This window comes from Trichosurus vulpecula, chromosome 3 (genome assembly GCF_011100635.1).
Source record: "Trichosurus vulpecula isolate mTriVul1 chromosome 3, mTriVul1.pri, whole genome shotgun sequence".
In the NCBI taxonomy this organism is placed as follows: domain Eukaryota; kingdom Metazoa; phylum Chordata; class Mammalia; order Diprotodontia; family Phalangeridae; genus Trichosurus; species Trichosurus vulpecula.
Window position 1 is genome coordinate 283254857 of NC_050575.1, and position 10282 is coordinate 283265138.

Genomic DNA, 10282 nt, shown 5'->3' on the forward strand with positions numbered 1-10282 from the left:
GACAATGTTAACATGTGTTTTCTAAGTCTGTGTGTGGCTCACAGGGATGCTTATATGTAATTTAGTGGCACCCATTTCTACTTGATTTTGGCACCACTGACTTTGAAGATAGACCTGGATTAGAGTTGTCCCTGTTACTATTTTTCCCCAAACAGAACTACACAGTGTCTTAGTTACCATTGGCAACCTCTGTGCCTAGGACTCATGTGATCTTGAGACCCATTAATTTCTAACAGATAATTCATAAATAATTAATTTTTTTTTCTTCCTGAAGCAGACCCTCTAGCATGTAAAAAAAAAATCTGCCTCAAGCCTAAGGCCAACCTGTTTATGTTTTTCTTTCTCTTTTAAAGGATTTTAAAGGAGATTGGACCTTTTCTGCTTTTGAACATTTTAAACAACAGTGTTTAATCTTATTGCACCCTTATATAGGAATGAAGCTATGGCACAGTGGAGAGAGCATTGACTTTGGAATCAGAGAAATTAAATTCAAATTTTATCCCTAATGAATTACCTATATGACCTTGGACAACTTACTGAACCTCCATGGGTTGCAGCTTCTGTTTCTGTAAAATGAGTGGGTTTTACTAGATATCCTCTGAAGTCCTTTCTAATTCTCCATCTATGATCAAATGGTTCAAACTGTCCTTTCCACAACCCTCCCCTATACCCACACCTCCAACGTTACTCCTGGTATATGGAGCTTTCAAGATGCCTCCTTAACTCCTGGTTGCTACTTGAGAGCAGGGACTGTCTTTTGCCATCTTTTGTATCCTCAATACTTAGCATAGTGCCTAGTACATTTGTTGTTTTGTCGTGTAGTCATTTTCAGTAGTGATTGACTCTTTGTGATTCCATTTGGGTTTTTTGGGGGGCAAAGATATCTAGAGTGTTTGCCATTTCCCCCTCCAGTTCATTTTACAGATGAAGAACTGAGGCAAACAGGGTTAATAGACTTGCCCAGGGTCATTGGATATGACCTCAGGAACATGGGTTTTCCTGACTCTAGGCCTGGCACTCTAGCCACTGAGCAATCTGGCTGCCCTCAGCCTAGCACATAGTAGATGCTTAATAAATACTTGTTGACTCATTGGCAGGGAGAAGAGCTTCCAGTGAACTAATTTCCCCCAAGGAGGCTAGGAATTAATGCCTATATAGGAGCATTTCCATTTTAAAATACTGAAAGAGAAGGCAGAAGGTGGAACAAGTTCTCAAAATTTGCCATGATGAACTTGGAATCAGAAGAAAGGGATGTGTGATTTTCGTTGGTTCCTGAAAGAGCAACAGTATGAATGATTTGTCTAGCAACTGATAGGAGTCAGTGTTTCCCAATTCAAGGCTAGAGGGACTGGACTGATACAGTTCTCACTTTATACCATCCTGATATTTACTTGAAAATAAAGCTATTGCGACTGTTAAATAGTAGCTGACATTTACAATATTAACTTTTGTAAAGCACTTTGCATACATAATACTTCTCATTTAAATTTTTATAATAATCTTGTGAGAAATATACTATAGGCATTTTATTCCCATTTTATAGATGAGGAAACTAAGTGATCTATTCATGGTTATACAGCCAATGAATATCAAAAAGGGGATTCAAACACAGGTCTTCCTGACTTCGGATCCACCGCCTGTCACCACACCACACCGTCTCTCCTTTAAGGACCGTTTATTACCAAGGAATAGTGCCAAAATTGTTCGGCATTTTTAACAGATAATTCTTTCTAAGAGCAGGTGTGTGTGGCAACTACTGGTTATGGGAACACATGCTAAAGAAAATTATCTTTTTTTAAGGTTCACTAAATTTATTTTTAAAATCATAAAACGTTTCTTACAAAAGAGCATTACATTCTGCACACTGGTCTGAATGGATGCTAGGGACATGTGAAGTATTGATACTCTTTCTCCCCTGTCCCACCCTCCGCCTCCCAAACAAAAGAATTACAGTGACCATAAAACAAGGTATTCACAATAGTTACAGGAGGGGAAAATATCATTATTTTTTACCACCAATAATGAACAAAAATAAAATTCACTCTCTCTGCTGCTGTTTCAAAATTTCAATATTAGTTTTGTGTGCCCTTCCCCTCCCACCCTGATTGTAAGGAACTAAAACATTGCATTTGGTGAACAGAAAAGATTTTACTACACCTCAAATGCAGAACACCTATGTATGAAGCAGAGGAATGTTGGCTTTTTAAACAGAAGCAGATTAAAAAAAAAGATGCAGGACTCCTTCAGTTCTTCACTAGTCTTAGAAAAACTTTCCAGGATACTGCTTTGCAGTAAATATTGTACATTCTGGATCTGGTCCTGTGTTCCTATAATGGTAATAGCTCAATCCTCAGATCCTTCCAAAGGCTCATCAATTTTGATTGATGCTCCAGATTCATGATGTATTTGTTTGATTTGCTGACCATCTTTGCCAATAATAGATCCAGTCAGTAATAATGGGTCCCCCAAGATCACTGTATGAGCCCCCTGCATAGGAATAATCATATCCAGAACCACCTGTAAACTCATGTTATTCAACCTGTGGTTCATAAGCTCTCTGGCAATAGGAAGGACTCCAGGTATCTACTGGAGAGTCCCAGTCTCATCAGCACTAAAACCGACCATGGCATCATAATGGTCACTGGGTCTTCCTCTTCTGTCATAAGCCATAAGATCTCCTCTTCTAGGTGGTGATGGTGGAGAAAGAGGAAGATTTTGAGCTCTGCTACCACCCTTGCCACCACATCCAGGAGGAGGTGGTGGTGGGCTCCTCTGTGAGGGCTCATGTCATCATAATCTCTTCTAGATGGGGGCATAGGGTGCCCACCATGACCTAGGGGTATTCTATCACAGGGGTATCCCTGCACAGAAAATCCTACAGGGCATCCTTGCCATCCTCGTCAATCATCAAACATCATTGTGAAACTACCATAGTTGTAAGTTTCATCATAGAAATTGGGATAATAGGGTTGTACACATCCTTTGATGGGAGACTCAGATATAAGTTCAAGTATGATCTTTATGCATTCCACAACTTTATCAGACTTTCCACCCATAAGAACAACTATCTGTGGAATGAGGACAGCATTCTTGGAAAATCTTGGTAGTTATCTGAGTGTTCTCTTGGAGTTCTTTGATTTCAGCACCTTTGACCCCAGTGATTCCTCCTGCCAGATTCTGGTGAATCAACAGTCTTAATTCCCAAAGTCGCTTCCTTTATAGTGTTGGTAATTTAAGCATTCCACAGCATCAGATCTGAGAGGGAGATGACTGGTTGCCCTGGGTGTAGAGAGCACAGGCCCTCTTGCAAGGTAGGGATGATTTTCTTCTGAATTTCTCCGATTGTTTAAATATCTGCACTGATACTCACTATGTACTTGAGGCCACTACTGTTTGGGACTGAAACACTGGCACTATAGTCTGTGTGAAGTGCTTTAATACTTTTGCCTCCTTTCCCAATCACTGCTCCAACATTTTTGCTTTGAAGCAAAATGTGAAATTCAACAATCTTGTCAGCGTTTCTAGATCTTTTAAAGGCCTGCTACTCCTCCATATCTTCAGCAGGGCGCTTACCAAATTCACCACTGGTTTCAGTATGGAGGAAGGTTTCTTCTGGCTTCTCAATCTCCACTTTCTCAGATTAAAGGGGTAGACAATCTGTAGGTTTAAGAGCAAGAGAAATGCCAGCTGACAGAGGTCAGTTCCATAGAGAAACACAGAGGATAATGGCATCTGCAATGCTGTTGCCTTGAGTGCCCTCCTCCTCTCACTCTCACACCATAAAGAAAACTATCTTATCTCTAGTAAGTTTCATTGTCAGAACCAGAATGAAATCTTAGGGCTATTTCCTTTAGCTAGGAAATGGTATGGTTTTTCTTCCAAACTGGAAAAACCTCCAAAAAACCCACATCCTGTGGGAGCTGCAAATCCTGGGACAACTTTGACCTCAAATTTCAAATGACAAGGCTTAGCATCACCAAGCAAAGCTGCATCCTCAGCCATGGTGAGAGGAATGGTGGAGGAATTCAGGGTTGGGAGTGAGGTGGGAGAAAATTAGGAGGGGTAAAAATGGATAAGGAGGGTATGGGGGATTTCCAGGAGGGGACATTGAGGGGCTTGGGGAGAATAGGAGAGGGCAGTGGTTTGGAGAGACCAGAGCAAGGCCAGGGCAAAAGTAGTTGCCAGTATTCATTCCCTTTAACCCCCAGGCCTCACTGGAGCCCCAACCTACCAGCCCAGACGACTGGATTCCATGACATGCTCTGTTTCCTCTCTTTTGTTTCTTTGGAATCTACTTCCATTTTTGTTTTGAGCAAGTCCAGTCTGTTGCCAAGTCTTGTTTCTACCTTCGTGACATCTTTTCTATACACCCCTTTCACTCCATTCACACACTGCCATCCAGGTACAAGTCCTCCTCGTTTCACATCTGAACTATTGCAGTAGGAGTCTGCTGGGTGGTCTCTATGCCTCAGGTCTCCTCCACTCCTGTACCAACGGTTAAAGGAATCTTTTTAAAGTTCAGGCTTGACCCTGTCATTCAATAAACTCCATTGGCTCCCTGTTAACTCCAGCCTCAAATATGATGTGCTCTATCTGGCAATCAATTCATGACTCCGGATTAAGAACTCCTTATTTACATCTTATGTATCTTGTATGTACAATTTTTTGCATGTTGTCTCCCCATTGGAATGTAAATTTCTTGAGGACAGGGATGACATTTTAACCTTTCTTTGTATCCCCAGTGCTTAGTGCCTGGCACATGGTAAATATTAAAAAAAAAACCACTTGTTGACCAAGTTCCCTTATTCATCTTCTCCTTGTTATCTTTTACCTATCCATCCTTTTGGACTTTTCATCCTAAGCTCTTTTCTTCCTAAGTTCCTAACCTATTTTTTATCTCCTTGCCAGCTAGTCTCCTCCTCTATTTTCCCTTTCTTCTTCAGGTCCTTGACACTGTGCTCCATCATATAATATTAATAAAAGAATTCTATGTGTATGTTTAGGTACGTGTATTTGCTCTATTCCCCACTCATATCCCTGGCTGCCATATGGAAGGGACAAGAACCTGTGCCCAGAATTTTAACCCTTTTGTTTCCAGAACTCCTCTTTTATTCCAATTGGCAAGATCCTCCAAGGGTCCACTATTTCAGGCAAACGCCCTCAATATTTTATTGTAATCCCTACCCATGTTCTGATCAGTTGCTCTTGCCCTACATGTGTGTGCCTCCTTTCTCCTTCCCCTTCTGGTTTTGGAACCATAATCAAATCTCCTAGAAAGGGCGTGTCATTCAACTCCCTGGTAGCTCTAACTACCACACTTGTGACTTTCCAAACCAAAATACCCTTCTTTATCCACCACTCCTCTAAATGTGTTGTCTCCCCCATTAGAATGTAAACTCCTTGAGGACAAGAACTTCCTTTGGTTTTGTTTTTCTATCCCATTGCTTGGCACATATGAAACACATGAAACATATGAAATGCATTATGCATACATAATGAAAACTCATTCATTCATGTTACTTCCTTTGATTCTTGGAATCATCTATGATTGCACAACTGTGAGTACTCATTCTGACGAAATACTATGGCTGAAAAAATCCTCCACCTGATTAATGGTCAGCCTTCTGGTGATCAGATGAACTTCTTCATTTTTAGCTAAGCTGATTCTTAGATGACAGACATACAATCTGTCACAAGTTCAGAGCTGAAGTCTTTCCGGAATGTTAGCCTGGAGTAAGAGTCCCTTTGGGAAGAGAGAACTGGGCCCCAGAGTGAAGTTCCCAGCTAAAGTGCCCTTACTTTTGAGCTCCTTTATTCTTGATCTCTGAGAAGGTGAAGGCAAAGATGGTATAAAGTACCCTTGAGGAATTAGAATCTGAGTTAAGAGAAGTCATATTTGAGACCTTTCACCAGAGTTTTAGTCTAGAATGATGTGACATTGCAGGTCCTAGGACTAGTGGTGCAGGAGAAATCCCTGATCACCCTGCTTGTACAGATAGGACTTGGGTTATTGTTCATTCTTCATTCTTGAAGAGGACCAATGACATCATGAGGATAATGTCTTGACTTCTGGGTGAATTAGATTTAAGTGAGGCAGAGTTGAGCAAAGCAATCAGCCTCATTCTCTCCTCCAGAGTCATCGATGTCCACTGGTAAGACAAAAGTCAAGATGACTGGCAATGGCACAGGATGCACTGGATGATGGTGGCCTTTCTAAATTAGATCTTTCCAAGGTCTTAGTTTTTCTGAGGCAATGCCCATTCAATGACTAAGAGCTAGGTAAGAATTCTGACAAAAGACAGCTTAGTTTACCATCACAAAAATATCAATCTGGAAGGGGATGACCCTCAGAATTTCTGTCCAGAACAAAAAAACAAATGTTATTTACACTCAGCTGTCCTGTGATGCCATTCAGTAATTAAAGATCTTCCCCCACACATTCAATAGTCCTCAGGTGGGGCCAGTTAAAGGAGGCTTGATTAGAGGCAGACCTACACCCTTGTAATGTCAATTAGTGATTAAAGACCTTTCCCTGCCTATTCAATGGGCCTCATATGGGGCCAGTTAAGGGAAGCTTGATTAGAGGTTTGTTTGTAGGCAGGCATACACCCTTTACTTACTAGGCACTAAGCCCCAGACCTACACTTTTTACTTACTAAGTACTAAGCCCCAGGCCTACACCCTTTTGCTGATTGGGCACGAAGTCTTTGGGCCCTAAAAAGAGTATATGTACCCAGAAGGCAGCCATTAAGGTTAGAAATCAGAATTCAGCCCAAGGAGGAGAAGTAAGAACTCTGAGTCAACAGAGCTGCAGAGAGAGTGTAGAGCAGAGAGTGGAAACCAGGGTGCTGCAAAGACTGGAGAACTGAGTGGGGAGAGATGCAGGCAAGCAGACAGTTGGGATTCATGAGTGTTTACGGGAAGGCCCTAGCAGGGGTGAAGGTTATAGGATTACTTGGTTCCTTGCTGTCTGTAATACTATGTTATAATTTCCTTGTTGTTACGTTGAGGTGGACTTACTACTTTTGTAATACAATTACTGCTGTGTTGAATTGGGGTTATTGGTTCTGAGATTTGATCCTCTGGTGTCTAAATAAATGTTATACCTCCTCTGCTTTCTACTTAGAGAATTTCTTATACTTTGCGATTCCAAACTATACAGGCAAGTCCATGATCCTCTTTGAAGTCATGAACTTTGGTTAATAATGGAACTTGCTTCCTCAACCCTATCCTTCCCCCTTTAAAAATTGATTTCTTAGTTTGAAACCTACCTTTAGACTCATGTCCCTATGTGTTAATCTCTCAAATAATTGATGCCTGGCTTTGTTTACATATTCTGACCCTCAGAATTTGCCTGTCTTTAAAGTATTGATTTTGGCTGGGCCTATCTCACTATAACCTAAGACCCACTTATGACAATAAAGGCATCAAAGGGCATTAATTTGGGCAACTATAGAATGATTGGCTAATAACCTGGTCTGCCATCTTCCAGAGTAGAATCCATGTTAAGGTTGAAGGTGGGTACAGACTGCTAAGTTCCCAGAAGTATCAGGAGGATGTTAGCTTGCCAACTCTCATTGAAATGGCATTTCAGTATAGCGGAGAGCCCTGTGTTTATTGTTAAATGCCCTGGATTCAAATACTAACTCTGTTGCTTATGATCTATATGACTTTGAGCAATCCATTTGCCATCTTTGGGCCCTAGTTTCCTCATTGATAAAATGAGGAGTTAGAGTCTCAGGGATGGGGAACCTGAGGCCTTGAGGCCACATGTGGCCCTCTAGGTCCTCAAGTGTGACCCTTTGACTGAATCCAAACTTCACAGAACAAATCGCTTCAATAAAAGCATGTGTTCTATAAAACTTGGACTCAGTCAAAAGGCCGCACCCAAGGACCTAGAAGGTCAGGCTATAGTTTCCAACCCCTGTATCATTAAGACTATATGTTCTCTAAAGTTCTTTCCAGTTCCAAATCTGTGACATTATGAGTTGGATTACCACACCCTGCATCAGGTTTCCTTCGTGGCAATGTATTTTATGGTCCAGTCAAAGGCTGGTAACCCCAACATTATCATTAAGGATATAAGATACAATACTTAATATTCTTCAAAGCTGTAGAGACCTATTTGTGGGGCCTCAGAACACCTTAAAACTTCTAAGAAAGAGTATAATTGCAACTGGCCAGTGTAGCAGAGGGTCAAAGGGTGATAGGTATTATTTTTCCTTCATGGGCAAAATATTTTTGTAAAAAATAGAAAATACCAGTAGATAGGAAAATAAAAGTCTTTTAAGAATCGTGAAACCTTTTTTAGGGGAAACAGTTTAAAATTTTCCATGCTATCAGAATGTTAAAGTCATTTTTTGGTCATCAATGTTTCTAACAGTACACGTGCCAGAGATAAGGGAAGCAGCTTTTGTTCAGTGTTGCCAGTATACTTGTGGTTCCCACAGGGTAGATGCCCAATTCCCTATCTGGTTTCCTGCCTCGGTCCCTATTCTTTCCTGGGGCTTGGCATCTGGCCTTGGTCTCAGAGCCAGCGGGATGTTGTGGGTAGAACATTGGACATGGAGTCAGGAAAACCTAGGTTTAAATTTTACTCCAGATACTTGCTAACTGGGCAAGTCACGTTGCCTTTCTGAGCTCAGTTTCCACACTGTAAAATGGGAATTCTAAAGCCTACTTCATAGCTTTATTGAAGAGCTCAAGTAAGTTAACAGACAGAAAATGCCTTGCAAACCCTGAAGGCTATATCAATGCACGTTGTCATCATTGCTAGTACTGTCCATGTGGTCTCAGCTCAGTCCTAGGAAAAGTTTCTTGGCTTCTCACACTGCTCAACAGAACTAGGCCTTTAGATAGGGCCACTATGAACCAGGGAGAATTAGGAGAGGGATGGTGAGGAAAGACAGTCTTTTTCACCGGGAAATCATCCAAATCATTCATTAACAGACTACAACATCTAATGTGGTAGTCCTCGGGTCCTGGGGGGAGGGGCTTTAGGGGATGGGATAGTTTAGAGTTAAGGACATATATAGTTTCCATGTTTGTTTCATCTTCTCTGATGCAATTTCTTATAGTTTTTAGGATCAGAATCTAGAAGGTACCTCAAAGGTCATTTAATTCAATTTCCGTATTTTATAGATGAGGAAATAGAGTCCTAGAGAGGTGATGCACGATGTGCCCAACATCACACTGTTAGAAAATGTCTGAAGTCGTATTCACACTTGGGTCTTCCTAAATTATAAGCCCAACACTTTTCCCACTGTGCCATTCTGTGCTCTTTAAAGCTACTATCCTGCCCTAACAAGTACTAACGAGGATGAGCTGGTAGCAGTGGATTGGAATCAGTGAGTCCTGAGTTCAACTAGGACCTCAGATACTATTTATTTGGGTGACCCTGGGAAAGTCTTTTTACCTCTGTTTGCTTTGAGTTTCCCTAACTGTAAAATGGGGATAATAATAGCATTTACCTCAGATGGACGATATTGTAAAAGCGCTTGGCGCAGTGCCTGGCACATTATCTTACTCCCCCTTATTTTCTGCAGGACTGGACATATTTTATAATGGAAGTACCTTGTTGAATATGGTCTTTGCTGTTTCAGTGCTTCCAAGTTCATGTTTCTTCTTTTCCTTCTCTCAGGATACTGGGCCCTCTTGAGGCAGAAGGTGGGACTGTTGATTCAGGGACCAATCCTGAGAAAGAGGTTGGGGTCCTCGTGCAGCCCTCTGACTCAGGGTGTCCTGGGTTTGCATAATGATCACAAGTTTGTTCTTGTTCAGTTGTGTCTGACTCTTTGCGATCCCATTTGGGATTTTGTTGGCAAAGATACTGCAACGTTTTGCCATATCCTTATCGTTTTACAGATGAAGAAACTGAGGCAAACAGGCTTAAGTAACTTGCCTAGGGTCACACATCTAGTAAGTTGTCTGAGGCCACATTTGAACACTGGTCTTTCTGACTCTAGGCCCAGTGCTCTATCCATTTTGCCACCTAGCTGCCCCTATTACAAGTGACTCAACCTTTATAAACCTCAGTTGCTTCGTCCTGGACCAAAAGATCCCTAAGGTCCCTTTCAACTCTAGCACCATATAAGAAACCTAAGAATTAGAGCTATGCTCTTTGGGACAGTTGAATGATCCCTTTTTGCAGATGTAGAGGGTATTCTTGTTCAAGCATAGTGGGGACTAGATGTTCTCTGAGGACCCTTCCAACCCTTGAGACAATGTGGCTCTTTTTGGAAAAAAAAGTATAAGGTTGAACGAAAGGGGAGACCTGCCAAAA

General features: G+C 41.4%; 1 pseudogene; it reads right to left on the reverse strand.

Moving 5' to 3' along the window:
* Positions 1-2151: 2151 nt before the first annotated feature.
* Positions 2152-9617, reverse strand: LOC118842489 (annotated as a pseudogene).
* Positions 9618-10282: the final 665 nt, after the last annotated feature.